The sequence below is a fragment of the Pipistrellus hanaki genome (genome assembly GCF_964339955.1).
Source record: "Pipistrellus hanaki genome assembly, chromosome: 3".
Classification (NCBI taxonomy): Eukaryota; Metazoa; Chordata; class Mammalia; order Chiroptera; family Vespertilionidae; genus Pipistrellus; species Pipistrellus hanaki.
Window position 1 is genome coordinate 81,818,965 of NC_140505.1, and position 17,733 is coordinate 81,836,697.

Sequence of the window (17,733 nt, forward strand, 5' to 3'; positions counted from 1 at the left end):
CCATGGAGGATGAGCCTACCTACGTGGGTGAGAAGGCGTTCTGTCCCCTTTTAGAGTCCAGAGAGCAAACGTCCCAAATATGAGAAGTTTGAAAGCAGCAGGCCTGGGCATTGACCAGTACATAGTGTTGGAATAGAGTATTTCTCTGTGAAATGAGCCGATGTTTTTTTCCAGGGCAGTTCTAAGTAAGACCTGTGGAGGGAAAAGCTATGATTAAGAAAAGTGGATGGGTTATTAGGAAAGGCTTTTTATTCAAAAGGTTCTCTGATTATAGCAGCACTGTTAAAGGATACCAGGTCTCTGCCAGTGCTAGTTCCTCGGTCTCCCTTGGAATAAAAAGAGAGAAGCAGACCCGCTCTCTGAGGGGAAATGTCCTCAGGGTGGCAGATTGCTTCCTGGAGGCTGAGGAAATGGGACACAGCATTTCTCAAAGTGTGAGCTACTGATGGGGGGAACAGAATTATTTGGGAGGACTTGTAAAAATACCAGTTTTAGGTCTCCTCCCTAGAATTTGGGGTGGGGTGTGACAGCTGAGATATTCACATTTTAACTATTCCAGCTGATTTTTTTTTTAATTTTAAAATTTTTACTGATTTTAGAGAGGAAGGGAGAGGGAGAGAGAGATAGAAACATCAATGAGGAGACTCACTGGCTACCTCCTGCATGCCTCCCACTGGGGACTGAGCCTGCAAACAGGGCATGTGCCCTTGACCGGAATCGAACCTGGAACCTGGGACTCCAGTCCTCAGGCCGAAGCTCTGTCCTCTGAGTCAAACTAGCTAGGGCTCAGCTGATTTTTATGGCCACAAGTTTGAAAACCACCACCAGTTTGTGGAGATGCTGTAACTTTTGCTGCTATTCATTCATCCTATCCACCCATTCATTTCATTTACTCATTCAACAATTGAGCATCTACTGAGCACTTACTGTATACCAGGTCCTCTGCAGAGTGCAAGGGCTTCTTGGTGACAGACACATTACCATCCTTGAGAGGCTTTTGATCTCCTCTCTTCAGACCTGTAGTGAGGTTTACCAGAGAGGTGCTGGGAGTATTCTTTAAAAATAGCTGCTTGGATCAGAAAAACACTGGGCTGAGAACTGGCTCTGAAACTCCAGAATTTCCATCATTCATCAGAACCTTTACCTGCCTAACCTGCTGTGACTGCTGAGTGAACTGGTTACACAGACTCGCCTCCTGTCCTCTGGGTGCTTACAAACTGAGGCCTGGTTTGGCCTCTCCGGCACGAGGGTCAATCCCTGAATAACACGTGGGGCGCCACGAGGCAGCTTGAGCCAAGAGGCAGACCGGAACACAGTGGACTTCACCATAGTGACCACATGGCTGAGATAAATGCACCCAGGTCTGAGGAAAATAACTCGGTCCCTGATGGGTCTGTTTTCCACTGGAAATGAGCCTTTTTATTATTATTATTATTATTATTATTATTATTATTATTATTATTTTTTTAATAGCTGTGGGAGAGAAGCAGTTCATCTTGTAAGATCTTTGAGGAAACATAAGCTGGACCCAGTATTCCACTGAGATGAGCTTACCATATGGGGAGCTCTACGTCCAGGCTGGGCAGGCACCGCCTTGCTCCCGGGCCAAACCCGTTGCAGCTTCAGGGTAGGGAGCCTCTTCCAACCCAGCTGAGGAGTGGCAGTGGTCTGAACTGCCTGGGGCAGGTCACACACTCCATGATGCGAATGCATTGACACTTCATTTGGGTGGCGTCCTCAGGCCAGGCTTGGTCCCACAATAGGAAACTTTCTGGATCGTTGGAAGTAGCTGCTCCTGTGGCTGTCTGGATTTTTTCTATTTTGTTTGATAAGTGACCTCAAAAGTAGGACATTAATATCTTTTGCAAAAAACCCCCCAAAAACATCCAACAAATAAACAAAAAGCATATCCAGTTCCACCTGACCTTTTCTGATGACTCAGGGTCATCACAGGAATATCTGTGGCTGAGCCAAGTTGTTATCCAGAGATGTCCTCAGGGCTGTATCTCTGTTGTTGAACACTTTGTCCCTTTCTCTTTCCCTCCTTCCCTCCTTTCCTCCCCCCCTTTTCTTCCTCACTAGCTCTTTATCATGCAAAATTTTAAACATAAGGAAAGTAGGAAGAATAAAAAGTATAATGGGCTCATCACCCAGGTTAAATAACTATCAACTCATGGTCAAACTCGTTTCATATATATTTACCCTTAACACTGTTATTTAAAGAAAACCCCAGATATCATAACTTCATCTGTTAAAAATATATTTCAGAGAGGAAGGGGGAGAGATAGAGAAAGAGAAACATCAATGATGAGAGAGAATCATTGGTTGGTTGCCTCCTGCATGCTCGCCACTAGGGACCGAGCCCAAAACTTGGGCATGTACCCTGACCGGAAATTGAACCATGACTTCCTGGTTCATAGGTCAGTGCTCAACCAGTGAGCCACCCCAGCTTGGCTATTACAATTTTTAATATGTATCTAAGAATCTTTTTATTTTGTATTCTTTTGAAGAAACTGGGTTTGTCTCGTAGAATGCCCCACAGTTTGAATTGTGCAAATTGTATTGTCTTTTTAAAAAATTTATCTTTATTGTTAATAGTATGACAGATATTTCCTTTGTTTTTTCTCCTCCATGACACCCTCTACCGGCACCCTCTCCCCCCAGGTCTTCACCACACTAATGTCTGTGTCTATGGGCTATGCATATACGCATATATATTCCCCATTTAATCTCTCCTCTTTATCCTCCCACCCCTACCTTCCCTCTGAAATTCATCAGTCTGTTTCATGGTTCTGTGTGTCTGGATTTATTTTGTTCATCAGTTTAATTTTGCTCATTAGATTCCACCTATGAGTGAGATCATGTGATACTTATCTTCCTCTGACTCGCTTATTTCCCTTAGCATGATACTCTCCAGGTCCATCCATGCTTGCAAATGGTAAGAGTTCCTGCTTTTTGTATTTTCTTTAAAAATATTTTATTGATTTTAGAGAGAAAGAGAGGAAGAGCGAGAGAGAGTGAGTGAGAAAGAAACATCGATTTGTTGCTCCACCTATCATGCATTCATTAGTTGCTTCCTGCATGTGCCCTGTCCAGGGATTGAACCTGCAACCTTCGTGCATGTGGACGACACGCTTAACTAACTGAGCTACCCAGTCAGATTGTATTTTCTTGGTGTCATTTAATATATTTCCAAACCCTTATACCTCATGAAAACTAATAGTTAAATCTAGAGGCATGATCATATTTGGGTTCAATTTTTGTTGAGAATACTTCATAATATTCTGTAAAAACATAGTGAAGAAGTACATGATATTCCATTGTCTCTCTTTTGTTTGATGTTAGCAGACACTGATAATCATTATTGCCATTGTTTTATTAGGATGATAAAATGGTGATATTCTAATCTTATTATTTCTTTTAAATTCATTAGCTGAAAACTTATATGAAATATCTTCTCTGAAACAATTATTTGGATATCCTGAAGACTTTATCTTAAATAGTCCCAGAAATGCCAATGTTTTTAGAGTTTTTAATCTGCTTTGTATCACTAATTTTTAAATTTTCTCCACAGCATTAGGCTAAAGTGGTTGCTTATTAAAATTTACAGCACAACAATCATTCTGTGCTGAATACTTTGGGGGCAAGTCCTAATCTAAGTACTCCATGTATTTCACTAATCAGATACTCTGAGGTACAGATTATTATTCTTAGATCCTCTTGGCTTTCACCATAAGATAACAGATTTATCTAATGATCTCTGATCTACCTCTGCATGGGTTTCTTTCAGGCCACTGTCTCCATTATGGATATGTGGAAGACTTTCCTCCTCTAATTTTTTAGGTTTGATAAGATTAATACTATTAGTCTTTCCCTGTATGAAAAATATGAACTCAAGATAAACACCTAATAATAGCGTGTTGACTATTCCCATTAAAGTTGGGTACAGCATGAGTAATCCCAACTCTGGGTGCTTACTGATTCTAGCCAAAATTTAAATAGATCTTTTGCTCCTTACAAAGGCTCCCTGTCCTCCTTGGTAGAATGGAAAAAACAATAGTGGATCATGACTTGTTGCCAAAGAGGTATTTCCCACTATAGACCAACTGGAGACAGCTTGGGTAGATGGTAGGAGTCTGTAACGGCTTCCAAATAAACACAGGAGAACACCATCCCAGAGGACACACCCTTCTGGTGAGAGTCCTCATTTTTTCTTCTTCGTGGCTTTGTGTCCTTTAACAGGAAATGATCTAATTGGATGTTTGAAGGAAATTATTAAGCAGGATACTTAAAATTGGCTTTGACTTGAAAGAAGAAAGTGTTTAAGAGTTGAAAGACAATTGAGCACACGCTGCATAACAGTCCTTTCTGCAGGGATACACACCACACAGCTGGCTAGTGGGCAGAGAGGTACGCATTGGCTTTCTCGGTTGGAGGAGGGGGATTATTTCATGCGTATCAGGCTGCTTATGACTCCTTCTACGTCCTGGCCCTTGAATCCATTTTACAAAAATATGTTCCACATGCCCAGTGCCTGCTATGCCTTTGCCCATATAACTCAGCTATAAGATGATCTATTTTCTTTCAAAAGCTTACTGAGCATTGCTATTGGCTTTCCTAAAGGTACATATATGTTTAGTAAAAGTTGACCTGTCTACATTGTTTTAAGCTTGGAATTCTGTTTTCCATAGAATAATTATACATTTAAGTTTTCCCAGGATAACCTCAATTTATGCTTGTTGCTCGTTGTAATTATTAATGGTAAAGTTAATAGTTAATAATTTACTTTCAAAAGTGCTCTACTTTGGACATACATCACGTGGTCACCCTTTTATACACAGACCCGGCATGACGTGGTGGAATGTGCTCCAGGGGGGAATGATGAGCGAGTTAGTAGGTTGAACAAAGGCTCCTAGCTCCTCCTGGATACATTCGTGACTATCCCCTATGATATGCTCAATGAGACTGAGAATGCCACCTTATTTCTTTCCAGACTTGTTACTTTTGATAACTAAGAACATTGTTTTTCATATGAAGTCACTCCAAGTCAATTGTGATACAACCTGTTGCAAGCTATTTGAGCAAGAACAGCCATCATGTCTCACGTTAGTCTCTCCACACGGATCTGCATTGTGGTCCTGCAGAAGGAGGCCAGATGTTCATGGCCGGGCATAATACTCCAAAGCTTTTGTCTGGCAACTGAAAACAATATTAAGAGTGCATGATGGCTGAGGCATAGGTCGATGCTTGAACACTGATCAGCCAGGCTATGTTTTTTTATAATAAATACTAGAGGCCAAGTGCATGAAATTTGTGCATGGTAGGGTCCTTAGCGGCTTCTAGCTGCCAGCCACCAGCTAAGGCCTCTTTTCCCTGGACAGAGCCTCCCTTTGATCCACACCACACACTGTGGTCAGTGTAGGTCATAGCGGTCAGTCAAACTCTACAGGGGACACTTTGCATATTAGGCTTTTATATATATATATATATATATATATATATATATATATATATATATATATATTTAACATTAATTTTTATATAACTTAAATGCCCTTGAGTTCCTAATAATAAGTATAAATGATTGAAAATAAACATGTGGCCTGGCCAGTGTGGCTTAGTGGTTGAGTGTCGACCTATGAACCAGGAGGTTACAGTTCGATTCCTGGTCAGAGCACATGCTTAGATCCCAAGGAGCCGGTATGCAGGAGGCAGCTGACGAATGATACTCTCATCATTGATGTTTCTGTCTCTTTCTTCCTCTCCCTTTCTCTCTGAAATCAATAAAAGAAAATTTAAAAAGAAATATGTGAAGAGGGGGAACAACTCTTATTTATGAAAAAAAAATTTTTTTTCAATTATGGTTGACATACAATGTATTAGTTTAAGTACAACTTAGTGATTAAACATTTAGAAAAAAATTTAATGAATAAATTCAGAAGAATGAGGGAAATAAAGGTCACCATCAGAATATCATAGTAATAATTGCTGCAGGAAGATCCACTGATGAATGGTAAATTAGATGGTAAAAGTTTAAGCAGAAACAATATTTGCATAGGCTCAAACTTATCTTCCCCCAAATATTTTCTAATTATAAAAGAAAAATGAGATCATAGTGAGGATTCCTGGCAGATACCACCTTAGCAAGGTTGACACCACTAGTAATAAGACGTATTGACATCAGATACTTGTGGGTTTTTAAAAATATTTTTACTGATTTTGCCTCCCACCACTCCTTCCTGCTGCCTCCTAGCTCCCCACCCGGACACAGAGAGGCTGAGACTGTATTTGTGTCAGGACACGATTGCTAAGATCTCTATGAACACCCATGATTTCATGAATTCCTCTCACAGTTACAAAGAGTCGGAGAGCAGAGCTTCTTTAGTTTTGTTGCCGACTCTCCAGGAAGGATTTAGCTTTATTGTGCATAATGGGCCCAAGTAAAAACATTAGGCCACGGGAGATCAAGGGGATATTAATCTGGCATCTTGGGGTTAACTCCTGGAAAGAGAACTATGGCAATACCTCTAAAGTCCGTTCCTTCAGAAAATTAGTGAGTGGAAGGAGTGCTCTCAGCAGTCTCCAGAACTGAATATGCGGACAGTTTACATGTTTACTTTTCTAAGTGCTCTTATTGCTTGAATTCTTTAAAGCTGAAGTTCTAGTCTTGAGACCCCAGGGAAACCTAAGTCCAAAAGGCCTGCGGTACCTGCTAAACTTCACAGCTGCTGAGCTTTATAGCTGTTGTCAGACAGTTCACACTCGCTGAGCCAAACACCCTCTGAGCCAGCACTGCCCTGCACCCAGAATCTAATTTCCATGACATTCAGCTACCAAGTCCCATGGAGCTTGTCATCCCAGGGCCTGCCAGCTCCTACTTGGCTACCTTCATCTCTTCCCCAGAGACAGGGCTTCTCAGTAGAAAGACCAGAGTCACTAGCTAAGATGAGTTCCCCAAATCTCCTGACACCACTTGGGAGTAAAGGAAAAGGGAGAGTAAACAGGCCCAGCAAGGCCTTCCTAACCATAACAGAGGAATCCAGCACGTTTCTTCAGAGGAGCTTTCTTGCCCAAATCTCAGCCTGCTTAACAGATGCCAGGGTAGCGCCCTACATCCGTGTAGAATACTCCAGATGTTCAATGTTCCCTCAGAAGTTTCCCTGACCACCTGTGGCCCAGTGGCCCTGTTGGGCTAAGGAGCTGGTTCCAAGAAAGTGAAAGAGTCTGACGAGAAGGTGATTTTCTCTCTGAGCAGGTAAGGCTCCATGTCAAAACAGGAACCCATGTCACCACAAGAACGGCACGGAGCACACAGGCAGGGCGGCTACACCTGCTTCCCCCCAAAAATCCCCTTGTCACCTTGTTTTCCAAAACCGTGGAACCATTTTACACTTCCACCAGCAATGTATGCAAATTTCCATTTTTCCACATCTTTGCTAACACTTGCTTTACCTTGTTCCCAAACTGTCTTTTTGATTATGGCCATTTTGGTTTAAAGTGCTTTCTCATTTTAGTTTTTTTTAAAAAAATCTTTATTGTTGACAGTATTACAGATGTTTCCTTTCCTCCCCCATTGCCCCCTTCCACCGGGTTCCCACCCCACCCCACCCTAAGCCTTCACCACTCAATTGTCTGTGTCCATGGGTAATGCATATATGCAAATAAATTCCTCAGTCTATTCCATGTTTCCATGCCTCTGGTTCTATTTTATTCATTAGTATTTGTTCATTAGATTCCTTGTTCATTTATTTTGATTTTTAGATTCAATTATTGATAGATATGTATTAATTGCCATTTTAGTGTTCATATTTTTTAAATCTTTATTGTTCAGATTATTATAGTTGTTCCTCTTTTTTCCCTCCATAGCTCCCCTCCACTCGTTTCCCACCCCAGCCTCTACCATTATCCTCCCCCTCCCAACACTGTCCTCATCCATAGGTGTATGATTTTTTTGGCCAGTCTCTTCCCACACCCTCCTCACAGGCTTTTCCCCTCGAGGATTGTCAGTCCACTCTCTTTCTATACCCCTGATTCTATTATATTCACCATATTATTCTGTTCATCAGATTTTTTTATTCACTTAATTTTTAGATTCACTTGTTGATAGATATATATTTGTTGGTCATATTTTTATCTTTACCTTTTTCTTTTTCTCCCTCTTCTTAAAGAATACCCTTCAGCATTTCATATAATACTGGTTTGGTGGTGATTAACTCCTTTAGCTTGTTCTTATCTGTGAAGCTCTTTATCTGACCTTCAATTCTGAATGTCAGCTTGGCTGGGTAGAGTAATCTTGGTTGTAGGTTCTTGCTAATCATCACTGTGAATATTTTTTGCCACTCCCTTCTGGCCTGCATAGTTTCTGTTGAGAAATCAGCTGACAATTGTATGGGTGCTCCCTTGTATTATAGTAACTAACTGTTTTTCTCTTGCTGCTTTTAATATTCTCTCTTTGTCTTTTGAAGTTGGCATTTTAATTATGATGTGTCTTGGTGTGGTCTTCTTTGGACTCATCTTGTTTGGGGCTGTGTGAGCTTCCTGGACTTGTAAGACTATTTCTTTCACCAGGTGGGAGAAGTTTTCTGTCATTTTTTCTTCAAATAGGTCTTCAGTATCTTGTTCTCTCTCTTCTTCTGACACCCCTATAATTCGGATGTTGGTATGTTTAAAGTTGTCCCAGAGGTTCCTTACACTATCTTCATATTTTTGGATTCTTTTTTCTTTTTGCTTTTCTGGTTTTTTGCTTCTTTGTATTTCAAATTTTTGACTTGATTCTTGTGATCCTCTAGTCTGCTATTGGATCTCTGTATACTATTTTTTATTTTGTCAGTGTATGCTTAATTTCTAATTGGCCTTTTTCATATCTCTAAGGTCTCACTAAATTTATCGGCCTTTTCTAGAAAATTCTTGAAATACCTTATAACTGTGGTTTTGAACTCTATATCCAATAGTTTGCTTTCCTCCATTTCTTTCATTTGTGACATGTTTCTGTGTCTCCACATTTTGGCTGCTTCCCTGAGTTGATAGAGTGATATATTGCTCATTATATCCCATATATGAGTAAGATAATGTGATATTTATCTTTCTCAGACTGGCTTATTTCACTTAGCATAATGCTCTCCACTTCCATCCATGCTGTTGCAAATGGTTAAAGTTCCTTCTTTTGTATAGTGGCATAGTATTCCACTGTGTAGATGTATCACCATTTTTTAACCTATTCATCTGCTGATGGGAATTTAGGTTGTTTGGGGTCTCTGTTCTATTCCCTTGATCTATATGCCTGTTCTCATGCCAGTACAAGGTACTTTGATTATTGTGGCTTTGTCATATAACTTGATATCTGGTACTGTGATCCTTCCAACTTTGTTCTTCTTTCTCAAGATTGCTGTGGTTATTGAAGGTCTTTTTTGGTTCCATATAAGTTTTTGTTCTAATTAGATATGTAAAATATGCCATTGGTATTTTAATAGGGGCTGCACTGAATCTATAGATTGCTTTGGGTAGTATGGACATTTTAATTATATTAATTCTACCAATCCATGAACACAGTGTATTCTTCTAATTTATTACATTTTCCTCTACCTCTTTTTCCAATATCCTGTAGTTTTTATTTCTAAGTATCTTAATTTAATATATATATATATATATATATATATATATATATATATATATATATATATATATTTAATGAGAGGAAGGGAGAGGAATAGAGAATTAGAAACATTGATGAGAGAGAAACATCAATTAGCTGTCTCCTGCACCTCCTCTAATGGGTACATGCCCTTGACTGGAATCGAAACTGGGACCCTTCAGTCTGCAGGCCAGTACTCTAGCCACTGAGCCAAACCAGTTAGTGCATATCTTAATTTTTTGTTGCAATGGTAAATGTTTCTCCCTTCTTTCTCCTTCCTTCCTTCCTTCCTTCCTTCCTTCCTTCCTTCCTTCCTTCCTTCCTTCCTTCCTTCCTTCCTTCCTTCTCCAAAAGTTAGGATCCAATGAGATTATTTGCATTCTTGAGTAGGCCCAAGCATTTCTGAAGCTTGACGGGATTTACATATCATAGTCACACTCCCCGACACCTGGGCTGAAATGAAGGCCAAACTGATAACACTCTTACCTTTTTGGCAAAGCATGTTCCCAGGGCGCAGCTCTGCCTATCACCCTGAGTTCAGCTGACAGTAATTAAAGAAATGTTCATGTGCCTTCCTAGGCAGCCCTCTACAGTCATTGTGAATGATCTTTTTAACATATTGCTGGATCCGATTTGTTAATATTTTGTTAAGGATTTTAGCATCTATGTTCATCAGGGATATTGTCCTGTAATTCTCTTTCTCTGTAGTGTCTTTATCTGGTTTTGGAGTTAGGATAATGCTGGCCTCATAAAAAGAGCTTGGAAGTGTTCCTTCCTCTTGAATTTTTGGAATAGTTTGAGGATAGGTGTTAGCTCTTCTTTGGATGTTTGGTTGGTTATCCATTCATCTATTAATGACACTTAGATTGCTTCTACAACTTGACTATTATAAATAATGCTGTATATACCTTTTAGAATTAATGTTTTGGGTTTCTTCAGCTAAATACTCAGAAGTGGAATTAATGAGGCATATAGTAGTTGAATTTTTAATTTTTTGAGGTACATCCATACTGTTTTCCATAGTGGTAGCACCAATTTACAATCCCACCAACAGTGCATGAGGATTCTCTTTTCTCTGCTTCTCACCAACACTTGTTTTATTGACTTAATGATGGTAGCCATTCTGACAGGTATGAGTTGATAAATCATTGTATTTTTATTTTGCATTTCCCTGATGTTTAGTGATGTTGAGTATCTTTTCATATATCTGTTGACCATCAGAATTTCCTTTTTCCCTTGTAGTTGTTTTTCCAGTTCAGAATTTTATCTTATTCTAATATATTTTTATGCTTGAAAACCTTAATACTTTTTTATAATATAAGAGCAAAATTTTCATGGTAAATACATCTTGTTTTTAAATAGTTCAAATACCATGGCTGAATATTACCTAACTATATAAGATTGAACATTAATTCTGTTACTATTTTTTATTTTTATAGATGCAAATGCTAAGAAATCTTGTGTGCATACATAAATACATAAATAAGGGAGGTTCTGGTAGAGTAATTCCACTCAGTTTTCTGAACTTTTTCTGAGGTAAATGCCAAAGTGATTTTTCACCAAAAGTTGTTTTTAGATAACTATAGTGAATAATAACTGTATTATGAACTCCTGCCATTTTGATAAAGGTAATGAATTAAAACTATGAGGAGATATTTTATTTAGTCACTTGTGTCTTGCACTTTTTCAAACACAGCCTCAACATTTCAAATAAACCTTTGCCCAACAACCTAGAGGTTTTGCACTGACATTCCATCATTATAAGACAGAATGAGAGAGAGGTAAATATTTATTTTGTAAATTGGGAGAAAGATCTCTTTTGAAAGAGGAGGTGAAAAGAGGGAACTTGTAAAATACTTGAACCTAATCATACTCAAGTTGAACAAATTTAGAAAAGAATGCAGGCAGAACATGAGGCAGGTTCTTAAAAAAAAAAAAACTTCCTTGTAGCATTATATAAGTGCCTAGGAAGTTCTTGGAAAGATTTTGTGTATCTGGGGTCATATACCTAATTTTGAAGACCATTCTATGGAAAAGATAGGAAGACATCCCCTTAATAAAATGGCATTGGATAAGAGACCTGAATGAAGTGAGAGTGAACTCTCTGCACAAAAAAAAAAACATGTAACTCTCACGTCAGGCACAAAAAACTGCAAAGGCAAAGGGCTTAAGGTAGGAGTGAGTTTGGGATGGTCTGGAAAGAGCAAGTTCAGGGTTGGTTGTTACAGTATGAATGAGGGAGAAGGTGGTAAGATAATATGTCAGAGAAGCAATCAGCAGTATTTAGGTCTTAGAGTACAAGGTAGGAATTTGATTATATTTTGAGTGAGATGTGAAGAATGGTTCCCCAGTGGAGGGTTTTGAGCCTGAGTTGTGTGACATGACCTTGTTTTAAAAGGCTTATTCTAGCTGCTATGTTAATTATTACATAGAAATTTATTGCCTTTGTCATTCCTGGATAGTTTTGCTAACAACTCTTTTTGAGTTCACATCTGTGGATGACAACTTTAACTGCATATGTTTGTAAAAATGATCTGACTCAAGAAATTTTGGCTGCAAACTTGGTCTGAGTGTGATTTTCTTAGATTTATTAGCCTCGGAACTCTTGTAATCAAAAGGGAGCTACCTCCTTCTAGCTGACACCTTGTTGCACTTGAATAATAAATGTTGGGGTTTGGAAGGCAGGTCAGTGCACTGGGGGTCCCACTGATGGCTTGCAGATCATAGAGTCACAGTCCTCAGGAAACAGACTCTGAAACTCAGGTTGGTGTGAGGGAACTTTGTTGGGGAACACTCTTACAGACATTACCTGGTAAGAGTAAGTGGATCAGGACTGGATAGAAGAAAGTGCTGGTCTGTGATGCATTCCAACTGAACTCTCAGCCATCCTAAAAAAGGATGGTCCTTTAGAGTTTTCTCAAATGAGGTGTGAGTCACAGGTTTTAATACTATCCATATCAACCAGTCAACAGTTGTGGGTATACCCTAGAAAAGAGAAGTGAACTTGGAAAGATTTTGTGTATCTGGGGTATATACCTTATTTTCAAGATTAATTTCTGGGAAGGGACTTAGCTGTGAGACGTCAGCAGCCAAACTTTAAGCAACCTGGGGAATGTATTCCAATGAAGGGAGAATCTGGTGGCACAACACAGTAGCCACTAAAGATGAATAACTTGAAGCGCCCTTTAAAAATCATTATCCACCATTTTGAATCTAAAGAAACTGAGGCCCAAAGGGAGTACAGATATAATTTATCTATTACTCATTTTCTCTTGTGTTAATTATAGTACAAACAAATAACTTCAACACTTAAGCTTTATTTTCTAAAGTAGGCAGAATAGAAAACTTATTCTTCAAAAAATATTGTATTTTTATTGATTTTCAGAAAGAGAGTAAGGGAAAGAGAGAGATGAACATTATTCTTAATTTTAAAAAGTATCTGCAGACTTCCTTTCAGATGTGGAGTAGGTAAATTTTGTGGTCGCCTCCTCCCATGCATAACATAAAACTTGCGACTAAATAATGGAACAACTATCATTGAGAGCCACTTGAAGACTAGCTGGACAGAATGTCTATAACTAAGGATATAAAGGAGACTGATAGGAGGGGAGGAGACTTGGAATGGGCAGGTTTCACACCCACGTGTGGCGACTAAGAGTCAGGAAGACTATCTCAGCTGCAGAGGTCCTCCTGAAGAGCAAGGGGCCAAGCCCCACACCAGGTCCCCATCCCAGGATACCTGTGCTGGGAAAAGGAGGCCTCATAAGATCAGGCTTGTCAACCACTGGAGATTGCGTACCAAGAAAGACCAAGGGCTTCAGGAGAATGAGACGTGCTGCTCCTAAAGAGTCAGCACACAAGCTCACTTGCTCTGAGCCCCATTGTAGGGGAAGCAGCCCCCAAAGCACTAGGACATACAGGGAGGAGCTAAAATGACTAAATCCAGGGCAATGGCTGGAATTGTAGGAATTGGGGAAACTCTCTCTAAGGATGGAAGCACTGGCAGATGCTATTTTTCCTTTGTGGAGCTCTTCTCCCACACAGCTGGCCTACCAAGATGGTCACCAAATCTGTGCTCTCCATTAGCCTGGCTAACACTATTAACCCAAACCTGGCGATTCCCTGAGACCCTGCCTAACCCAACTCACTCGCCAGCCTGAGTCTCTCCTGGTAGCTCCTCTAAACCAGCAGCCTATCCTGGCTCATGCTTGTACTTCCCAAATCTCTCAAAGGTCTAAAATTCCAAACAAGCAGTGGCAAGCCTCGGTGTACCTTGTTGTTCTTGCTAAGTGGCCTCAAGCAGCACAGAGGGAGAATGATCTCAACGTGCATTGGAAGTCCCATAAGGTGGTCCTATGCCAGGCATCAGTAGTGGCCAGCTTAGCCTGCAATGTAGCTTCAACAAAATCCCAGCACAAGTGGTAGCTGGCCTTGCCTTACCTCATGGTGCCCACCAAAGGATTCCAAGCCTGGCAAAAGTGCTAGCTAGCCTCAGTGCACAGCATGGCCTCCCTCATGTGCCTCAGTATATGTGGAACCAACTGCAGATCACTTTGTAGCTGCTACCACATAATGCCAAGCCCAGAGTAAACAGCAGCTGACATTGGCCTCCACTGGAGACCCTTCTGAGAGGCTCTAAACCCAAGACACCTGTGGCAGTTTCAAACCACACTAGAGTACCACCCAACCAGTTCCACAAGCAATACACCCGAAGGGCAGATTTGGTTGGCACGAGAGCCTCACTAAAGTTACTCTTGCTTCATGAGGTCAACCCTCACACAACAGCTTATGGAGGTCCAACTATAATAGGAAGCCAAAAGTAACCCACCCAGCTCAGGTGACAAGGGATACTGTGCCATTTGGGACACCTACATAATGCCAGTCTATCATGACCAAGAAATGTAACATATCTACCCAATTATAGACAGGGAGACAGCCAAAATGAGGAGACAAAGAAACATATCCCAAATGAAAGAACAAGACAAAACTCCATAGAAAGAAGTAAATGAAAGATAAGCAACCTACCAGTTAAAGAGTTCAAAACATTGGTTGGAAGGATGCCCAATGAATTTAGGGAAATAATAGATAAACTCAGTGGGAACTTCAAGAAAGACATAGAAAACACAAAAAAGGAGATAGGAACTATAAAAAAGAACAGTCAGAAATGAAGAATCAAATAACATTAATAAATAACATGAGGTCAACACTCACACAACAGCTTAATGAAGAATAAAGTAACGTAAGTGATATTAGAGGGGGAAAAAGAAGAAAAATATACATTAGAGGGAATAAACAGCAGGTTAGATGAATAAAAGAAATATTTCTGAATTAGGCCAATCTATACTTGAAATCACATGGAAAGCTTTACCAAATAAAAATTAATAAGTGTATTTTATTTATATACATATATTTTAAAAGTTTCAAAGGTTTTAACCTCTAAGGGAAAGCAAGGCAAGATTGCTGAATATTTCCTAAGCAGAGCCGGATGGTTCAGCAGTGGAATTTTAAAAACAAAAGCAAACAGGAGCCCTCAGGCAGCCTGCCTTTTGAATGGGTTGGGGTATAGGGTGGCATCTGTACTTCACTGGTCAAACATATAAGTTTGCTTGCTCTGTTTTTTTCAATAAGAGATGCTTATTTTAATTACTTAATAAATTAGCTTTTTAAAATATAATCAAGGTCTCATATAATTTCAGTTATATGAGAAGCCAAAATATTAAACAATTAATTCTAGTAAAGTCCTCTTAAATAGTTTCTGAGACCTCCCATGATCCCTCTGTGGATGCAAGTAATAATAGCCAGAAATAATGCTGTTTAAAAGTACATTTTAAGCTTAATAGATAGGAGAAATTTTAAAAAATTAAATCTCTTCCATTAATATTTACAGGGTAAACTAAAGGTTATTATTCAAGCATTAAATCTGATCATTAATAAAGTAACCATAAATAGAAAAGAGAGTCACTTAAAATGTTGGCATGGGAATATTGGTCAGCATCTCAAAAGCAACCACATTTGTTGCTCGGTGTAAAAGAAAGAAAAAGGCTTTTAAAAGGAACCTCTCTAAAGGTGGCCTAGAAATTACTCTGGTAGGAAATGAGGGTAAAATTCCTTTCAAATATCTAGAAAACTGTAATTTAAAGTCAGTGTATTAGGCCTCAAAAAGAAAAGTTAGTAATTTGCATTTGCCTCCCTAAACAAAGCTTATGTAAATAAGCTCAAAGACTGATATCAGAAATCCAATTAGTGTCATTCACTGTCCACACCCAAGGGCAAATAAAGTTAGAAAATAAGCCTTATTTCAGACTGATTTTAATTAGTAAGTTGAAATAAGTGAATATTCAGAGGAACTTAGTTGTACTAGTTAGGGACATATTTCTGAAGCATTAACTATTTTTTACTTGTAGTTTATCTCATAGTAAAAGCTGATTATCATGCAATGAATTCAGAGCAGTTATACTTCTGTGCAAAGAATTAAATTAAAAGCTATCAAGACTACATTGCAGGATTTCCAAAAGCCTCTTGATATTATTTAAAACAAAAAGGGGGAGATAGTGGAGTAATCTCCTATAAGTAAACTACATCAAACCTTAATTACTTTAAATTTTTTCACTTTGAATTTTTTCACTTATAATACTGATAGAGTCACAAATGATGTCAGAATAAACCAAAGGAAAATAGTTTGGAAAAAAGAAAAGATCCCAAGTCTGGTTTACAAAAGGGTCCCTTTATTAACCTTTGGTTGAGAATATGCTTGTATGTTTCCAGAAAACTCCTGCAAGCCCATGTGGATTCCTGCAACAATGGATCCAAGAGAGGAGCTGACCACACTACTTCAGCCACAGATGGTAGTGGCCCCAAGCAACATGCTGAAGAGATTGAGGAGAAACAGTCCAGAGATGGGGGATGGTAAAGACGCCTTGCCATGCTAGCAGTCAGCACCTGTGTATCACTGCAGGTTGCCTGGGACTAACCGAAGAAGGTTGGACCTGCATAGCCATTGCTCACTGTTTGTCCACCATCCAGAACTGGAATATCATTACTGTCTTGTCACAGGGGACAGTGATTGAGAAGGGAACCCATAAAAAACTTGGACAGTGACTGGAAAGGGGACTCAAAGAACTGTTGGCCCAGAAAGGAGCTTACTGCAGACTAGTTCCTTTGATGCCTGGCAGCAATTTAAAAGGACATGAAAGAACTCAATCCTTTCCATTGAATTTAAAAATCTTAAAAGAATCCAAGCTCTGCAAATGGCATATATTCTTATTAAATTTATTAAATTAAAAAGGAGGATATGTTGGATGCAAATTCCAGCAGGTCATAATTATGCAAGAAGTTCTTCAGAAGGCAGATGGACTTTGAGGCTTCAGCAGGGCTGAAAATATGCATATTATTACCTGCTGAACCGCTGTAAGCAATTCCCCTAACCTGATGGTCCTTTATTGTTCACCAAGCCTTACCTTGGATATGTATATTTGCTTTGCTAAAGGGAAAATATGGGACTAAAAAGCGTGGGTCCAGACATTGAGACCCCACTTCACTAGAAATTGGAGCCTTTGTTTGGCTCCCTGAAAATGTCTTCCAAATTTATATTTCTTGTCTAGTCTCTCTAGTATATCCATTTATGTCACAGTCCCTTCTCCAGATTCTTGAACCCTTGCAGCTGTGGAAAGATACTAGCACATACAATCTTCAAATCTGAATCAGGAAGAAACAAAAATTGAACACACTGGTAACTACTAACCAAATCAAATCAGTAATCAAAAAGCTCTCAGCAAACAAAGTCTTGTGTCAGATGGCTTCACAGGTGAATTTTAGCAAACATTCAAAGAAGAATTAATACCTATTCTTCTCAAACTAGTCCTAAAAAATTGTAGAGGAGGGAAAACTCATTTTATGAGATAGGCGTTACCCTGATAACAAAACCAAAGACAACACGCGTGTGCGCGTGCGCGCGCGCACACACACACACACACACACACACACACACACACACACAACAGCATAGTATGGCTGTTAAAAATCAAAGATTCTGGGTTCAGATCCTAACTCTACTACTTACTAGTTGGGCTGTTATTTAAACTCTATATCTTAGTTTATCCACT